General features: G+C 38.8%; 1 pseudogene; it reads left to right on the top strand.

The window, feature by feature from the left end:
* The first annotated feature begins 11,213 nt into the window (after nucleotides 1-11,213).
* LOC132637667 (probable polygalacturonase At1g80170) lies at nucleotides 11,214-15,688 on the top strand (annotated as a pseudogene).
* Nucleotides 15,689-20,957: the final 5,269 nt, after the last annotated feature.

Here is a 20,957-nt window from a genome sequence, read left to right as displayed (position 1 = left end):
TGACACGAATCCGCCATGGCGCCCAATTGAGCATTGGCACAAAACCTTGGGGTTTGGGAATGTTTCATGGTAGAAGACACTAACTCACCATAACGAGTTCACTATCGCGAGGTAGGTATCGCTATAGTGGACCAGGTCCGCCCTGGCGACTACCCCTTCGCTATTGCGCTGTCACGATAGCAGTTATACGACCGCTGCTGCGAAGGTTGCTTAGAAAAAGAATCCTGGTTACTAGTAGTCTCCCATCTAGGTTGAGTTTTTTTGGTCTTCCTTGGACTGTACATGCCTTATTCCTAGCTGCACTTGATGTAACATTGAAGTAACGCAGTTTCTTTTTATAGGTACAAATTCTTACTACGTCATGGCCGGAGAAAAACAACAGCATGTAGCTCCCGTTTACTCCAGGTTCGTCAACCCTCAGTGCCGAAGGCGCTACATGGAGTAGCAAAGCAAGGGGTTGTTGCATAAGAGGGGTTTTGTTATGGATCGGGTGGACGAGCTTGCCCTGGAATTCTAAAATTGTTTACACGTGATCAGGTGGAAAAGGTTGGTCGAGGACCTCGGAAATTGCAACACCAACTGGGTTTGGGAGTTTTATGCCATACTCCCTAATGTTATTTGGTCCTTTCCGGACCCGGAGACCAAGATTCAAGGAGTCCAAGTGAAGGTCGGGGCAGAGGTGATCAATGAAATTTATGTGCTGCCCAATCCTCCCGAGGATGAGATGAGAGCCAAAGACTGTGATGGCAATGGGCCTTGGTTGGTTAATATGTTGGTACAGGAGGCGAAAGGGGGCAAGTTATTTGGGCCTACACTTGGATAAAATCAAGGATCGATATTTCACTGCCGATGCTCGAACCTAGTTTCCCGGAGGGTTCGCCATTCGAGTAACACTACTGATGTCACCTACCTCCAGGCCCTTGTGGTTGCTTAAGTGCTGGATGGTGTGTGGGTAAGCAGGTGATCGAGGAGTGGAGAATTTTCATAGTTAAGGGCGGCCCGAGTTTGATATTCCCATCCCTTATTACTTTCTTGTCTCGGCCGGAACATGTGCCTACAGAGCCTGCCGACTGGATGCTTGAGTGCGATGTTAAATTTGACCCGTTGAGAGTGAAGGGTTCGCGGAGTCGCTACAAGAAGAGGAAGGTCAACTCGGATGACGAGGATAGGGAGGGACAGGAGAGGAGTTTGGTAGCGGGGTTTGCACAACCTTCCATGGAGGTCGGTTTTTCTAGTGCCGCTGCGGGTGTTGGTGCTGGTTATTTCACACAGGACGAGGTGAAGGGGTATATGGAGACGCAGACTAAGATACGGGAGTCTGTGGACACCTTGCAGGACGTATATGGTTCTCTTCCCAAGGCCCATGTGGAGCTCCGAGAGGATTTGGACAAGGAGAAGAAGAAGATGCGAGCTACGGACAAGTTGTTTGCGAAGATGTGGAAGGGCATCAAAAGTCTTCTGAAGACCTTGAACCTAAGTAGGAAGCTCCCCAAGGTCACAAAAAATGATGCCCAGTGGTTCTCCTTCCTGAGCGGGTCCGGGCTCGCCAGTCAGGACTCCAGCGGTTCCAGTATCGGAGGTGACGGGGCGACCAGCAGAGGAGTAGCTTGGTGTCCCCTCCCCCCCCCCCCCCCCCCCCATTCAGTATGATTTCCCTTGACCTTGTAGGGCTTTTCATTTAAGACAGTCCTTTTTATTGCTCTCCGTATTTTAGTTGGGTTCTCGTTTTGATGGTGTCACGCCCCAAAATCCACCCTGGACATAACAGGCATCCGATGCTATGAACAACACCGGAAGCACCTTATGAATTAATAACAACAAGTCCCTTTTTAGTAATCTTCCATTACTTAATTAAACATAGTAATCTTCCATTACTTAATTAAACAAGTTATAAATAACTAATAAATCTGTGATCACAATTATGAAGTAAAATCAGCGGATGTCTAATATAAATAAGTTGTCATCAAACGTAACAACACCTAATGAGTCATGCAATGACTTAACGACTACCCACAATATGACACTTGTCTATGAGCTTCTAAGAAAATAAATTAACTCAGGACACAGCCCGAAACTACTAAGAAGTAATAAATGACTCAATGAAAACCCACGAACGATTGTGTGGGCTCACCAATAATCTGGAAAGCAGCAACTACTCCTAATCCGTGAGATTTGTCTGTACCTGCTCTTCTTCGTTACCTAACATACCATCCAAAACAACAATGGTATGCCTAAGTACTGGGTACTCAGTGAGTGCCTCTAGGACAATAGTTAATATAATAAAATAATATAATAAGGATCAGTAAAATAATGTCAATAAAAGCAGTTTGAAATTCAGATAGAATAAATCATCAAACTTAGTAACACCATTAATGGAAACCGTTAAAGGAGAAAAAAAGTCAATTTCGAATCATTATGTCATTTATCACATTTAAATCTTTCAATCATGAACTCAAGATCATCAACAAGCCACTGACAGGCAACCAAAGTATAACACATGCCAATAGAGGCCCAAATCAATATAACGAAGGGATGATCATTTAAGGTTCCCTAAACTGCATAGAAGCACCACATCAGAGTTTTTCACCCTCGATGGCTATCCTTCCTCCCGAATAGTTAGGCTAAACCACATCAAGGTTATGAACCCTCGACGACTATCCTTCCTCCCGAATAGCTAGGTATGAACCACACCGGGGCTATCGACCCTCAATGGCAATTCTTCCTCCCGAATGGCTAGGTAAACCCCACTAGGATCCATAGTGACTACCCTTAAAACCGAGTAGCTAGGCCAAACACAAACAGCCTAAATCATGGCAAAAGGACCGAATTACAATGCTAGCATAGAAGCCGAATCACTAAAATCAGGGCATGGAAGCCGAATCACAAGTCATATCATGATAGTCACATTATTCATTAAGGATTACGTTCATCATCCCATTATAGGGGTACATCAAGCCATTTCAGATTTAGAAATCGGGTTCACTTCTTCAAATAAGTTTCAAGTTCAACACAATACATTATAGAGCATTCACATGAGATAGTCAAGCTTTTCAATTATCAAGTTTAAACATCCCTTATGGGGTAATTCATGTTCGAATACCAAAACTTAATATCTCAATTTTCAATCACCCTTTAGAGGGGAAAACAACCATGAATACGTGTATATAATATAGTACAAACAAGGTTTAATGTGGGCTTGTCCCTCACACACACAAACCACAACCAAAGAGTTCACAAAAACTGTTCTAAAGAGTATGTTAAAAAAAAGGGACATATAAATGACCTTCATAATCAAAAAGGATTCTTAAAAGAGACTTACGTCCAAAGAAGGTTTTCAAAGGAGACATACCTTAAAAAGGAATTTCAAAAATATAGACGTATCACGGAAGATTTTGGAATCTAGACATACCTTAAATACCGTTCTTATATTCCAAACTTAACCTCTGCACTGCAAAGAGTCACTTCACATCCAATTTGAAGATTGCACAAATAAGATTTACAAGTTTTTATCAATTTCGTAGCTACTGTTCATAGCTCAAAACGCACTGCGACGGACCTGGAAATCAGATCTCAACCGTTAAAATTCAAGACCTATATGTGTAACCACTTAGTTAAAATTTGGACTTGATCCAACGGTTAAATAAGCAGAAAACGCCAATTAAATGTCACGACCCAAACTGACGAGTCGTGACGGGAGTCTGACCTCTAGCGACCAAACACCCCTAAACACATATATGAGACATACTGAACATCAAAGGCCCATAAATGGCATAAATTGATCTCATAAGAGGGAAACATCAGAACTCTATACAATCTGCATACATATATATACACCACATGCGGAAGAACAGTGCAACCTAGCTAGGCTGCTACATATACTATACGTAAAAGAATAGAAGCCGACAAGGCTACATCATCTGACTACTACATACAACAGTCTACAGACCTCTACTAGAACAAAGCTGTAGAAAGGACGGGACAGTGCCCCGTCATACCCATATGTATACACATCCAAAAAGGGCATACCAAAACTGACTGTAGCTCCGGATCAAATGGAGCGTACTGACCACTGCTAGATCTAGAGGTCCTACTGAGCTGGACCACCTGTCTGTCTTTCTGTACCTGCGGGCATGAACGGACCCCGAGCAATGGGGAGTCAGTACGTATAATTTACCGAGTATGTAAGGCATAAGAAAAACAATATATATATATATATATATATATATAGACACATAAGAATCGCGGATAACATCTGAACTCATAAACTGAAACGACTGACTGCATGTACTTGTATGAACTATTATCTGCCTAAACCTGCAAAAATCTGCGTAACTGACAATGCCTCTGTGGGCACATAATATGTATGCTCATATTATCAATGATGGTCGTGCATCTATATGAGTGCGTATATAACGCCTGATAAGCGTGCGTATATAACGCCTGATGTATGTGTGTATATAACGCCTGTAAGTCTCTATGGCATCTCGTCATATCATATTGGCTCCTCTGTGGCCATAATCAATATCATCATCATAGTAGTAATGCGTATGTAACGCCTGATATATGTGCGTATATAACGCCTTCTAGTCACGGGTCAATGTACATAATTATATATTGAATGTGTTGATGAATAAACTGTATGAACAGAACTGGCTACATAAGACTGGACCCATGAACAGAAGGATTACTCATAAATGGGGTAAATGAACATCAAACACTGAAGTACTCCCAATACTTCTAAGAGTAGAGTAATATGGAAACTCGTTTGTTTGATCATATCATAGGAACATGCCAAAAGAAGAAAGGAATGACCTTTATATACCTGGAAGTATACATAATCGTCCAACTTCTACCTCTCGAACTTGCAAGTCTACAATTAAGATAACATAGGGCTTAATTAGACTATTTACTTCGCTTATTGACCATCCTCAAATACGTATAAAGCTCAACGAATTATAGACAATGATTTTCTTTGTAAGCTTACAACTCTCCCAACTTCTCATTGAATCCCGCATCAACTACAATACTCACATCAACAATGCCAACGTATATATATATATATATATATATATATATATATATATATATATATATATATCAAGATATACGTAAACCCGCTTCCAATCATCTCTTAATATAACCCTATATCACTACATTGCCCTTCATCAACTTAACACTTCCACAATTACCTTCTCTTCACTTAATATCACTAAAACCCTTGATGCTCAACTTAAATATAAGGGTAGAAATCATTTACATACCTTGAGGGGTCAAGAATCCCAAGAATCACTTTAACTTCAACTCCCTAAAATTCACAACCTTGAAGAAACCCTAGAAGCAACCTTCTTTTTCACCATCTCGGGTTTACGGGGTTCGGGTCTTGTCAAATCTTCACTAATATGATGGAAAATATTGGGAGAGCATATATTTTGATTTTCTGATTTGGAGAGAAGGAAAAATATGAAATAGGGTCGTGGACCACCTATTTATACTTGGAAGCCAAAAAGGCTACAGCGTCCGGTTCGACGAGTGGGTCGACAGTCCGTCGACTTGCCCCGTCGACCTGCTCCTGCGGATGTATGGCTACGGGATCCCATCGACGCCGTATGCCGATAATTCATCAATGGTCCGTCCAATATGTCGACGACCCATCGACGCTGACTGGTGTCCTGTAGATTTTCTGATTCAGTTCAGATCGCGTCGATTCGATTCGTTCAACTTTTAACTCTATAAATTGCGAGGAATATCTGTTGATACCCTCGTACACGGGGTAAGACCCTTTCTATTCCAAACTCGGGCTCGAGTCTCTATTCCAAGGGCATACCCGACTAGGAAACCATAGGTTCTACTACTACGAACACGAGGGGTGTAACATTCTCTCCCCCTTAGGAACATTCATCCTTGTATGTTCGAACAATCCTGGATTATAAAAATTTTGGCAGAGTTTTCCCTGTACTTATACCAATCTACCCTGCACGCAGCAACCCAAAATAATGCCACACAGGGCCATATACAATAACAAACAATACCATGGCCTCACAGGACCAATCACGACAACTGAAATGAAATAATACCGGGGGGAGATGATGTCACGGACTGAACCTCCTGTACTGCTGGGAACAAATGCGGGTACTTAGTCTTCATTGCCTCTTCTGATTCCCAAGTCACTTCCTTAACATTCTTATTCCTCCACAAGACTTTAACGGAGGCTACATCCTTAGTTCGCAACTGACGGGCCTGTCTGTCCTATATAGCCACTCGAACTTCTTCGTATGATACCTGCTCGGTCACCTGAATTTCATTCACTGGTATCACTCTTGAAGGATCTCTGATACAATTACGAAGCATAGATACATGAAATCCTGGATGCACCGACTCTAACTCCGAAGGCAATTCTAGCTCATATGCCACTGTACCCACTATACGAATGATCTTATATGGCCCTATATATCGAGGGCTCAACTTACCCTTCTTGCCAAACTTCATCACTCCCTTCATAGGTGAAACTTTTAGGAACACCCAGTCGCCTATTTTGAACTCTAGCTTACGTCGCCGATTATACGCATAGGATTTCTGTCCGCTCTGAGCAGTTAGCAACCTCTCTCTAATCACTTTCACCTTATCAACTGTCACTGAATTAAGTCTGGGCCTAGTAATCGATTCTCCCCGATATCGAACCACCCTATGGGCGATCTGCATCTCAGCCTATATAAGGCCTCATAAGGAGCCATCTGAATACTGGAATGGTAACTGTTGTTATACGCGAACTCGATAAGAGGCAAACGATTATCCCAACTGCCTTGAATGTCAAGTACACAATCTCTGAGCATATCCTCAACGGTCTGTATAGTACGCTCCACTTGTCCGTCTGTCTGGGGTTGAAACGCAGTACTAAGACTCACTTGAGTCCCCAATCCTTGCTGAAAAGACTTCCAGAATTTGGCTATGAACTGTGCTTCCCTATCTGAAATAATGGCTGAGGGAACACCATGAAGTCATAAAACCTCCTTAAAATAAAGCTTTGCATAATCTTCGGCTGCATAAGTAGTTCTAACAAGCAGAAAGTGAGCTGACTTTGTGAGCCTATCAACTATGACCCATATCGAATCACACTTCCGCTGAGTGCGGGGCAACCCTGTAATAAAGTCCATATTAATTACCTCCCATTTCCATGTCAGAATCTCCATAGCCTGCAATAGACCTCCAGGCTTCTGGTGCTCTATTTTGACCTGCTGACAATTTGGACACTGAGCGACAAATTCTGCTATATCTCTCTTCATACCATCCCACCAATAAAATTCCTTGAGATCATGGTACATCTTTATTGAGCCTGGATGAATATAATAGCGGGAGTAATGTGCCTCCCCCATAATCTGCTAATGGAGTCCTGCAACATTAGGGACACACAATGTACCTCGATACCTGAGTACTCCATCACCTGCGATCACAAAGGGTGTCTTTTCTTTCTGAGGGGTTGTATCTCCGTAATGAACTAAAACATGATCCTCATACTGACACTTATTTATCTCTACTACCCAAGATGATATCGCTGTGTCTTGAATGGTAACTCCTACATCACCTGAATCTATCAATCGAACTGCGAGGCTAGCCCATCGATGAACCTCATGGACCATTTCCTTTCTTTCTGGCGGCACGTGTGACAAGCTACCCATAGATTTATGACTGAGGGCATTGGCTACCACATTAGCCTTCCCGGGATGGTACAGAATATCCACATCATTATCTTTTAACCTCTCCAACCATCGTCTATGACGCAAGTTCAAGTCGTTCTACGTAAAGATGTACTAGAGACTCTTATGATCAGTATAAATATCAACATGGACACCGTATAAATAGTGCCTCCATATCTTCAAGGCGTGAATTACTGCCGCTAAATCAAGATTATGGGTTGGATAATTCTTCTCCGGCTTCTTCAACTGTCTAGAGGCATAAACGACAACCTTACCGTGTTGTATCAACACACAGCCCAATCCACCACCTGAAGCATCATAATATACCACATAGCTATCTGCTCCTTCTGGAAGAGTCAAAACTGATGTTCAAGTTAACTTATCCTTCAGCATCTGAAAACTCTGCTCACAAGCATCTGTCAATTGGAACTTAGCTGATTTCTGAGTCAATTTTGTCAATGGGGCTGAAAGAGAGGAAAACTCTTCTACAAACCTTCTATAATTACCTGCCAAGCCCAAGAAACTACGTATCTCCGTTGGTACCGTCGGCCTTGGCCAATCCTTCACAGCCTCAATCTTATGGGCATCCACTCTAATGCCTTCCTCTAAAATAATGTGACCCAGAAAAGCCACAGAGTTCAAGCAGAACTCACACTTAGAAAACTCGGCATACCACTCTTTACCTCGAAGAATTTGAAGCACTATCCGCAGATGTTTTGCATGATCGGCCTTTGACGGCGAATAAACGAGAATATTATCTATGAACAGAATCACAAACAAATCTAGAAAGGGCCTGAATACATGATTCATCAAATCCATGAATACAGTTGGGGCATTAGTTAGCCCGAACGACATAACACAAAACTCGTAGTGGCCATATTTAGTCCGGAATAATGTTTTCGGAATGTCCTCTTCCTTGACCCTGACCTGGTGTATCCTGATCTCAAGTCTATCTTCGAGAAATATTTAGCGCCTTGAAACTGATCGAATAAATCATCAATCCTTGGGAGCGGATACTTATTCTTTACAGTCACTCTATTCAATTGCGTATAGTCAATACATATTCGCAAAGAGCTATCCTTCTTTCTCACAAATAACACCGACGCTCCCCATGGTGATGTACTAGGCCTGATAAAGCCCTTCTTGAGCAAATCTTTCAACTTCTCTTCCAATTCTTTCAACTCCGCAGGTACCATCCTATAAGGAGGGATAGATATTGGCTGAGTGTTTGGCAATAGGTCAATAGCAAAATCAATCTACCTCTCTGGGGGAATGCCTGGAAGCTCATCTGGAAATACTTCTGGGAACTCATTAACCACAGGAACAGACTGAAGAGTCGGCGACTCTTCTTGCACATCTTGAACTCGAACTAGGTGAAAAATATACCCTTTTCTGTCATCTTCTCTGCCTTAAGGTACGAAAAAAACCTACCTCTAGGCGAAGCAGAATTGCCCTTCCATTCTACGACTGGCTCACTTGGAAACTGGAATCGAACCATCTTTTCTCTACAATCAACATTAGCATAACAAGAAGCCAACCAGTCTATGCCCTTAATAACATCAAAATCAATCATATCTAACTCAATTAGATCTGCTACGGTATGGCAGTCATAAACTATAACAACACAGTCTCGGTATACCCGCCTAGCTATAATCCCATCACCAACTAGCGTAGACACCCCAAAAGGTCTAATCAACTTGGAATCTATCCCAAACTTTCCAGCAACAAAGGGCATAACGTATGATAAAGTGGAACCTAGATCAATCAGTGCATAAACATCATGGGAGGAAACTCATAATATACCTGTAAAACCATCAGGAGACGTCTCACAGTCCTTTTACCAGCCAATGCATACACGCAGTGCTGAGGACCGCTCGAGCTGGATGCTCCACTCCTCCCTCTACCTCGCCCTGTTGGCGTCTGAAAAACTTGCCCTGAGGGGCGCACTATAGAAGATGAGCCAGCCACAGACCATGTAGGCTGAACCATACCTGAACCAACCCCCATCGGGCACTCCCTCATCCTGTGGCCTGGCTGTCCACAAGCATAGCAAACATCTGAACCCAACCGATACTGACGGGGTAATGTCTGCGTACATTCTACACTCTTCAGACCCCCTTATAAGATTACAATAAGTAGGGGTGTACAAAGTAAACCGATAAATCGCACCAAACCGATAAACCGAGTCAAACCGAGAAAAAAACCCGACTAGTGGTTTGGTTTGACTTGATTTGGTGTTAGAAAAAAAAACCCGACCATAATTGGTTTGGTTTGGTCTTAGCTAAAAAAAGTCAAACCGAACCAAACCAACCCAACATTACATGTATTCAATTTTTAAAATATTTTATATATAAAAATATTTATTTGTAATGTAATTTATAAATATTTCTTAATTTTTTTCATAGTTTTACATCTATTATCATATTATTCAAGCTTGAACTTAGGATTTTGAATGTGATTAAGTTTTATATCCTATGGATGTTAGTAACTCATATAAAGTTCAAACCAAAACCAACTCAACACTAATACTAACAAAAGAATTTCAATTTACCCATAGAAATGACAATAATATTGGCTATCTATTCTTTAGTTATGCATAATTGGTTTAGAGAGTGAAAATACAGAACTTAAGTTTTTTTTTGCTTGTCATGTAATTAATACTTATTAGCCGTACTTATTTTAGTATGACTTAGTATTTTTAGATTATGGTCATTTTCTTTATGGCTTATTAATTAGCAATATTTATTTTAACCGATTTTATTATCTTTTGTTAAATATTTTAATACAATGTCATCACTCTTCTCACATTTTGTGTTATTTTCTTATGAAACACCTTAATTACATAGTTGTATCTTACTAGGACTAAAGAAATATTTGACGTAAAAGTTATATATTTTGTATCAAGATTATTCCGAAAAAAAATCCGAATAACCCGAGAAAACCGAATAACCGGAGAAAACCCGAGGTTGAAAAACCCGACGCAATTGGTTTGGTTTGGTATTTAAGAAATCCGAACCAACCCGGTTCATGTACACCCCTATATGAAGTAGATTTTAGAAAATCTTTTCCCATAATAAATGCAATGCTGAGAAGTGTATAAAGGCCCTCCTCCAAACAAGAAAAGTACAATAGAAGAAAAAAAAAAAAAAAAAAGAGAAAAAACGAAAAAGGAACGAACTTTGTTCACTATTCTGCCTTCGTTTTGAATGGTGAGCTCAAAGTCTTGTACGAATTGTTAATTTTCATATTCTTAAGTTTTTGAATTTAGTACATATGCTATAATTAAGACTCTTCTTGATTTAATTATTCATTTTGAGTTGGGTTGTTTTTTTGTTGTTGTTATATTAGAATTGTTTCACCAACGCTGCTAATAGTTATTACGAATTTCATCGCTAATCATGATAATTTATTTTTTGTTTCTTGTGCCTAAATTCTTGCAGGATCTAGTTCTCATTTTTGTAATTTGTATTACTCCATTTCTTCTTGAAATAAGTCTTGCTATTAATTTTGATGTGACGAGTTATGGCGCTGCTGGAGATGGATTGCACGATGACACTCAAGTAACACATAATTTCAATTGCTCATTTGTTTTTGAAAAATACTGTTAAGTGAGCTAGTAAGCGTAAATGAAATGAGTTTAACTTATACAGAAGTTTAACTTATACATTCTGATAGCGTAAAGGATTTTTATACAATCAGGTGATCTTTAAATTGTTGGCATATATAAGTTAAACTTCTTAAAAACTGCATATCATCTGAATCACGTATATGTGTGTGTATGTGTATATATATTGTGGCATTGTAGAAGATCTTTTTAGTAATTATTGAGAATGAAATGATCTTTTACATTGATTGAGGGCCTCCCTTTTTTTTTCCAGGAAAGAAGAATAAAATCGACATAGAAAGGAAAGAAAAATTGTTCTTTTCCAGTTATTTACACCTTGTGATTCTATAATTATAGGCAATCAAACAAGCTTGGAGAGCTGCGTGTACTGATGAAAATAAAAATCCATCAATACTTGTACCAAGTGGAAAGTCATATCTAGTACGGCCCATTACATTCGAAGGGCCTTGCAAGTCCACCAATATTCAGATACAAGTATAAGATGCTACAATTTCTCTTCAAGCCCATCAATATTCATCTAGTTATTCAAAAAAAGGAAAAATTTCATAAATGACTAACTTGAAAGCTTTATTTATGCATTTTAGCTACATTTTACCTATTTACATGACATAGCAAACATATAGCAAAACTCAGCACTTGTTACTTATTGTATTCGCGTCGCTGTATTCATGAACACAGTCATTAAAATTTGCTGAATTTTATATTCAATTTAAATGTATTCACTGTAGCTACTTTTACACTGTATTCACTTTATTATATTTAATCGGTTGTATACGAAGCACAAAATTTTGCACTAAAAAAATTAATGAATTCACTCAAAAACAGAATACAAGAAATAAATTTAACTCTATTCATTTGTATACATTTGTATACAAGAAATAAAATTAACGAATGTACACCCAATGCTAAAAAATAATGAATACACTGAATTGTATGCTAAAAAATTAATGAATACACTAAAAAAGAAACACGATTTTTCAGATCCGGCATCGGAATCTGACCGGAAAAGCCACCGTCGGCCAGATCTGTTGAATACACAGATTTGACCGCTGTCATTGTCATCAACAGTGGATACGCAGTCCACCGTCCGCCGTCACCGCCATCGTCATCAACACCGGCGAACAACAACAACAACACAACATCTTCGGATCTATTTCCAGATCCGGCACCGCAGTTCAGATCTGATATGGCAGATTTTTTCTTCAGAATTTTTTGTCCTACAATGTAATTCCATTGCAATTTTTAGTCTTGTGAATCTGTTTCTTAGATTTTTCTGCTAAGCGATGATTCAAATTTCACTAATGTTTACCTGCATCGGAAAAGACATAGTGGACTTGAAGAACATTGAACATTTTTCATGGAAGAGAGAGAGAGGGAGAAAAACTGAATAATTAATATGTGGTGGTTCGTCGGAGACGGCGCTCCGACGTCTCCGGCGGTGAAGGACAGAAGTGAGGGGAAGAGGAGAGAAAGAGAGATGAGAGGATTGGGTTGGAAGTGAATAATTTGATGTTGGGTATTCTACTGTGCGCGCGCGCGCGCGCCCACACACACACATATATAGCTATAAGTTGTATTTAACATATTATTGTTAGCTATGTGATGTAATTATTTTAAACTATAGCTACTAAATATAAATATATAGTAGAGTTAGTTATGTCATGTATTTATTCAAAAAAAAAAGAATGATATATTACAAGCTGGAGCATGCTTGTAGACTGCATATAACCCGCCCATTTGACACCCCTACTTGCAGTTATCAGGATCCATTGAAGCACCGGGGGATCCAGAGGCGTGGACAGGTTGTGAAAATGTAAGTTGGATTTATTTTACCGGAGTTTTTGGTCTCTTCATCAATGGTTCCGGTACTATCAATGGCCATGGCCAACGCTAGTGGAACACTCCCAGCGGTACCAGGGTGCGTCTCTCCTCTAAATCGAGCTTAAACAATTTCTCAATTATACTAGAAAAACTTCCATTCTTAAGGAATTCACATGGATATAAAAAAGGTTGTTTTACCTTATTTCCACAGTATAATTTTCTGACAAATTAATGTGATTCAATTGAACTCCGTTCAAACCACGTAGTTCTGTCCTGTACACTGCAATTAATCTAATATGGCACTAACCGCACTGCAAATAGTTGCAACAAACAACATTCACAGTTCGAAGAGAACAAATGTGCTACTTCAACTTTAATGTTATGCTCCCTCGTCTCCCCCCATCCCAAAAAAGATTGTCTTCATTCCTTTTTAGTCTGTCTCAAAAAATTGACACATTTATATATTTAGAAACAATTTAACTTTATGAGATGATTTATAGTCACACAAATATTTAAGGCTTATTTTGGAGCACACATTTTAAAAGTATTCCTTTATTTCTTAAACTCTGTACCAAATTTTAGGACTGAGGGAGTACTTTACTAACATTTTAGAAGCAAATTCTTAACAGTACATTGCTTGCATAAATATTAACAAGTGATAACATTTGTTTCGGGTGAAAGGGACTTGCACTAAGCCAACGGTATGGAGTAAATATAATGCAGTCACTGTCTGTTCATTTTTCTAAAATGATTATCAAGTACAAGGGTGCGTCTAATACGAATCACTAGTTGAACTTCCTTCTTTTTCCTGGTAAATTATGTTTAAATCAATCTAATCCTTATGCGATTTATCCTTTACCAGAGTTTATTACTTGAGTCTATTCATTTTTGCACGTATCTTATTCCTTTATAAGATTACAAAGAGTTCTTTTCCCCCTTTTTTGTAGGCTGTCCACTTTAATTATTGTAATGGGCTTCGATTAAGTGGAATAAGACTAGTGAATAGTTCGAGAAACCATATAATCCTTACTTACAGCAAGGGAGTAACCTTCTCAAATATTCATATAAGTGCACCAAACTATAGTCGCAATACTGATGGTATCGATATCTTTTTCTCTAGCCAGCTTCAAATTCAAGACTCCATTATTCAAACTGGTACTTAATTCTCATTTTCTTCCTACTGCCTAAAATGTTCAGCCTGTTTATTGATTAGAAAAAATGATTTGTTAGAATTTTACAAAATAAGATTAATGCAAATAACCGCATTTATAAAAGAACGTTTTTGTTTTTTGAAATCAAACTAGAACGTTTTTTGAAAAATAAAAAGCAATCCAAAGGTATATCTACTAATTACATATAACTGTTCTTCTAAGATATTACCTAGAAAAGTAATCGAAATGCATAAACTTGGGGTTTAATTATGTGAATATTGATTTTATAATATAACCAAAATGTTACCAGAATATCTTGTTGAGATAAACATAAATACCCATTATCCTTATTTCATACTGTTTTCTAAAGTATTTCTGTTCTTGAATTTACCTACAAAACCAATAATAGAGGTTCACAGTATTTTTATCCTGAAGTTTTAAGTTGATTAATGATGTATTAACTACTAAAGTTATTGTTGTTGGGACTCTTTTATATTAACTGCATATAATGTTTAATTTTTTACGCCAAAGTTAATTAAGTCACAAAAATAAATAAACAAGAAGCTGGTGATGACTGCATTGCCGTCAATACTAGGAGCTCAGGCCATGGTATAACGTAGAACCATGTACTTCAATAATCTCACTTTTTTTGGTTACTATAAATGGGAAATTTATTATTATGATGAGAATAACAAATATTTTGTATGTAGCATCGGAAGTTTAGGTCCAAATAACACATTTGCTAATGTGGAAAATGTCTATGTAATGAATTGTTACCTAGAGGGAACCCAAAACGGTGTTAGAATTAATCATGGCAGGTAACAAAAGGTCTCACCTTTCATATATCTTATAGAGTATATATTAATGGGGTAAACTATTTTTGAATAATTGTATGCATATACTAATTTTCCTAAAATATATCTTTCATGCATTCATAGGGTGGTTCTAGATATGCTAGGTCTATACATTTTGAGAATATTAAACTCAAAAATGTAAAAAACCCAATAATTATTGATCAGAATTATTGCAATGGTGGTCATTCATGTCAACCTCAGGTATATATATATATATATCAAATTTTATTTTTCTGAAGAAGACTTAGAAATTTGAAAGTTATCTTTTGTTTGAAAAAATGTTGAACAGGTAAGTGCAGTCAAAGTGAGCAATGTAACATACAAGAAAATACATGGAACTACAAGCAGCAAAGTAGCAATAAATTTGAATTGTAGAAATAGCACATCTTGCAAAAACATTGAGATGGAGAATATCTACATAACTCCAGTTGTGCCTGGAGAAAAGATTTTTGCTACTTGTAATAATGCCCAAGAAAAAGCCTCTTCAAGCTCACCTCCTGTATCTTGCTTGTCACAAGGATAATTATATAGAGGATATATTACATTTATTTAGAGGTGTCAATGGTTTTGTAAAAACCGCCTTGACCGATCGAACCGAACCGAACCGTACCGAATCGATTATAAGGATTTTTTAATAAAATCGACGGTTTTTATATAAATTTCTAACCGTACAGAAAAATTGGGTAGGTTTTTTATTTTATAAAAATAAACCGAAAGAATACTGAATCGTACCGAATACATTTATATGTGCAAAATATATTATGTATATTAAGTTTAAAATTAATAAAACATTAAATTTTTCGTCTTGTGCCTGGGTTGATGGAAATGACTACAAGTCAGCAACAAACAATTAACACTAAAGTCCCAACTCCGTAACCTATTATGTTACCCCTATTGAAACTAATTAGTTCTAGCACCTCGAGCGGATTCCAACTATCTTGAGTAACAAGGTACAAGGTATTAGATATCTTTCCTCTCGTATGATTTAAATTCTTTTATTGGATATCGAATCTTATCAGACTTAGTTCTTGTGTCTCATTTTGGTTGATTACTTCCAGCTCGCGTGATCTAAATTTTTTGTCTTTATTTAATATTATCTTATACTACTATAAAATAGTGGGATGGATCTCTATTCTAATTGTGTTCATGTTTTCTTGATTCTTTACTTTTTAAACAATAAAATGTCTAGAGAGTTTTTGCCAAAGTCTTATACAAGTATGCCTGGTATCGTGTACAACTTCTACTTGTGACTTTTATATGACGTTTTCTTTATAAAATACTAAATCGTACCGATACCGAAGAAAAACCGAGATGATTGGACGGTTTCGAAAAGTCTAATTTTGGTTATACAAAATAAAATAACCGAAAAATTGGTATGGTGCAAATTTTTTAAAATAACCGCTCGAACCGTACCATTGACACCCCTACTGATTTATCTACCAGTCTACCACCATAGCCGTTTGTATAGTGTTAATTTGATTTGACAAAAAACTTGCGATTGGTTTGTCACAAAGCAACTATAAGGATACTACTACAACAACAATGCCATACATAGTATAATCCCATAAAGTGGGGTCTAGAGAGGGTACAATGTACACAGATCTTATCACTATCAACCAACAAACACTAAAATCCATTCGATTCTCTAAACTAATCATCCATCTAAGCCAAACAAACCGCAAAACAATATCAATGTTTCTCCTCAAATCTAAGTGAAACAACCAGTAACTCTTCAAGTCATTAACTCATCGCGTTCGCCCATTATTGAAGTCATTTCTATCAGTCGATTACTAGCTCCTCAGAAGTCTACAACCCAGTCAAATTTACCGATCAAACGATGTGCCCATAGCATTCACTTAATAATAGAATAGTCCTATAACATCAACGAGCTTATCTCAAGAATGACTTTTAGTACCATATCCCCGAGATATCACGTGAACCTGCAAGTACGGCCGTTACCAAACCATGCCTAATTATTTTCCACAAGATTCAATCCTTCATAGTAACTATAGCCAGACGAGTACTCCCATTATAAATGAGTCTAATCGCGACTCCACACAATCGAATCCTTAGGCTATAACTAGTTACTGAACTTGATCACTTGTCCGAATCAGAACAACACATCTCATACCGTACCACAAAGCGGCATAGATCAACCATTCGCATAAGAATTTAAGGACGAGTTTCCACCCTCCGTGGGTGATTAAGATAAGAAAGTTCAGATACTAATTGGAATCGAATAGATACCAATTTGAATGTAGCCGCACGAGAGAATGAAAGAATTAGAAGTTTTCTAAATGTCTTGTAGCCTCTCGCAGATAGATACGGAGCTCATCGTATCAATCCATGAGACTCTACTAGACACACTCTTGTATTATAGACCGGGTAACCTAGGGCTCTGATACCAACTTGTCACGACCTAATTTCACTAAGTCGTGCGGAAACCTACCTTTCCCATCTCGGTAGATGAACCCTTAACCCAACATTGACAATTTCACGACCCATCCCGCTATGACTGGCACCCAACTAAATCCTAGTGGGGGAACCAACACACAAGACATCTATCCAACTTCGTACCCAACTCCTCATGTAAACACTCCCAAAACCTAGATGTGAACGTGGTGCCTCTGTCGGACACGATGGAGATAGGAACCCCGTCAAGTCTAAGCACCTCAGGAATGTAGACTTTAGCCAATTTCTTCGCATCATAAGTTATCTTCACTGGAATAAAGTGGGCAGACTTAGTCAGCCTGTCAACAACAACCCAGATAGAGTCAAACTTCCCTAGCGTCTTTGGAAGACCCACCATGAAATCCATGGCTATTCTTTCCTACTAACACTCAGGAATGGGCATCCTCTGTAGTGTAACCCCAGACTTCTGATGTTCATACTTCACCTGTTGGCAATTCAGATACTGAGCAACGAACTCTACTATATCACGCTTCATCCTAGGCCACCAGTAATGTTTCCTCAAATCAAGATACATCTTAGTGGCACCAGGATGGATAGAATACCTCGAACTATGAGCCTCTGTCAGAATGGTCTTGATCAAGTCGCCCACACGTGGCACACATACTCATTCTTTGAAATAACGTGCCTTAAGAAAGACACAGAAGACAACCAGAATTCACAGTTGGAGAATTTAGTATACAACTCCTTCTCTCGCAATACACCAAAAGCAATTCTCAAATGTATCTCATGCCCTTCCTTACTCCTAGAGTACACTAGGATATCATCAATGAACATTATTATGAATGAGTCTTAAAAGGGCTTGAACACACTGCTCATCAAATCCATGAACGCAGCTGGGGCATTTGTAAGCCCAGAAGACATAACCAAGAACTCATAGTGCCCATAACTGGTCTGAAAAGCAGTTTTAGGAACATCCTCTGCTCGAATCTTCAACTGATGGTACCTTAACCTTATATCAATTTTAGAGAACACAGAAGCTCCCTGTAACTGATCAAACAAGTCATCAATATGGGGAATGAGATACTTGTTTCGGACAGTTACCTTATTCAGTTGACAGTAATTAATACACATGCATATGGACCCATCCTTTTTCTTAACAAACAACACAGGAACACCCCATGGAGAGGCACTCGGGTGAATAAACCCCCTACTCAGAAGATCTTGCAACTGCTCTTTCAATTCCCTGAGTTCTGCTGGCGCCATTCTATAAGGTGGGATAGAGATAGGACGAGTCCCTGGGTCTAAGTCAATACTGAAGTTAATGTCACGATAATACCAGGCAAGTCAGCAGGGACCATATTCGCAAACTCGCGTACCACTGGAACCGAATCAAGAGATGAAGTATCTGCACTGGTGTCACGGATATGTGCCAGATAAGCTAGACAACCCTTCTCTACTAGCTTCCTAGCACAAACAAAGGATATTACTTTCTTAGGGAGGGGACTAAGGTTACCCTTCCACTCGAGTCTAGGTGCCCCGGGCATTGCTGGTGTAACAGTTTTAGAATGAAAATCTAGTATAGCATAACGCGGGAACAACCAACTCATACCCAATATAACATCGAAATCTACCATGTCTAAGACCATAAAATCCACCCAAGTACCATACTGTTACACCCCTCGCTTATGTAATGGTAGAACTTATGATTTCCTAGTTGGGTATGCCTTGGGAATCGAGACCCGAGCTCGAGTTTTGGAGATAGAAAGTGTCTTACCCTGTGTGAAATTGTACCAACAGGTATTCCTGGTGATTTACAGGATTAGAAGTTGATCGAATCGAATCGACGCGACCTGAACTGAATAAGAAAAACCTGTAGGACACCAGTCAAGATCGACGGGTCGTCAAAACTGTCGACGGTCCATCGTTGTGCGGCATCAACGGGGTTCCGCAGCCATGCATTCTGCAGGCGCAGGTCGATGAGCAAGTCAACGGACCGCCGACAAGTCGACGGGCTGTCGACAAGTCGACGGGCCGTCGACCCGCTCGTCGAACCGGCCCGCTGTAGCCTTTTGGCTTCCAAGTATAAATATGTGGGTCACGACTTCATTTCACATTTTCCTCTTTACAAAAATCAGAAAACCCTAAAATATTCTCTTCCAATATTTTCCATCATATTAGTGAAGATTTGACGAGACCTGGACCCCGTAAACCCGAGATGGTGAAGAAAAAAGGTTGCTTCTAGGGTTTCTTCAAGAGTGGAGTTTAGGGAGTTGAAGTTGGAGTGATTCTTGACCCTTCAAGGTATGTAAATGATTTCTACCTTTGAATTTAAGTTGAGTATCAAGGGTTTTAGTAATTCTAAGTGAAGAGAAGGTAATTGTGGAAGTGTTAAGTTGATAAAAAGCAACGTAGTGATATAGGGTTGTTTTAAGAGATGATTGGAGACGGGTTTACGTATATTTTGATATATATATATATATATATATATATATATATATATATATATATATATATATATATGTGTGTGTGTGTGTGTGTGTGTGTGTGTGTGTATGTGTGTGTGTGTGTGTGTGTGTGTGTGTTGTCATTGTTGATGTGAGTATTGTAGTTGATGTGGGATCGAATGAGAAGTTGAAGAGTTTTAAGCTTATGAGAGAAATGTTGTTCATGATTCGTTAAGCCCTCTATGCATCAAAAGGGGGTTAGCAAGTGAAGTACCTAGTCTAGTGAAGGTCTATGTTGTCTTAATTGTAGATTTACAAGTCGAGAAGTAGGAGTTGATCGATTTGATATACGTCGAGGTATGTTAAGCTACCCTTTTCTTCTTTTGGCATGCTCCTATGATACGATCCAATAAGCGAGTAAGCGAGTCCATTACTCTACTCTTAGAAGTATTAGGAGTATTACAGTCTTTGATGTTCATGTACCCCTTTACGATTATTCCTTCTGTTCATGGGTCCAGTTTTATGTATACAGTTATTCATGCATTACATTCATTTATATATATATGTGTGTGTTGACTCGTGACCAGGAGGCATTATATACGCAAGTATCATATGTATATGCGATATAGAAAGGAGCAGGCGTTATATACGCATTACTACCTGATCAGTTGGTGTACTAATATGATGATATGAGAATCAGGCTGCAAGTACCGCAGGAATGTATATAATGAGGGCCGCAGAGAGGCCTATACGATATGAGAAAAGAAAAAAGTGTTAAATATGCGCATATATCAGGTGTTATATACGCACCTATATGTAGATGCATGACCTTCATTGATAGGCATGAGCATGCGTATTATGCGCCTACAGAGGCATTGTTAGATATATAGATTCATGCAGATACTAGTTCATACAAGTACATGCATTCAGTCATTTTAGCTTATGAGTTCAGATCTTAT

Source organism: Lycium barbarum, chromosome 4, assembly GCF_019175385.1.
Source record: "Lycium barbarum isolate Lr01 chromosome 4, ASM1917538v2, whole genome shotgun sequence".
NCBI lineage: Eukaryota > Viridiplantae > Streptophyta > Magnoliopsida > Solanales > Solanaceae > Lycium > Lycium barbarum.
Note: the sequence above shows the minus strand (reverse complement) of the source record. Positions and strands in the feature narration are given on the sequence as shown.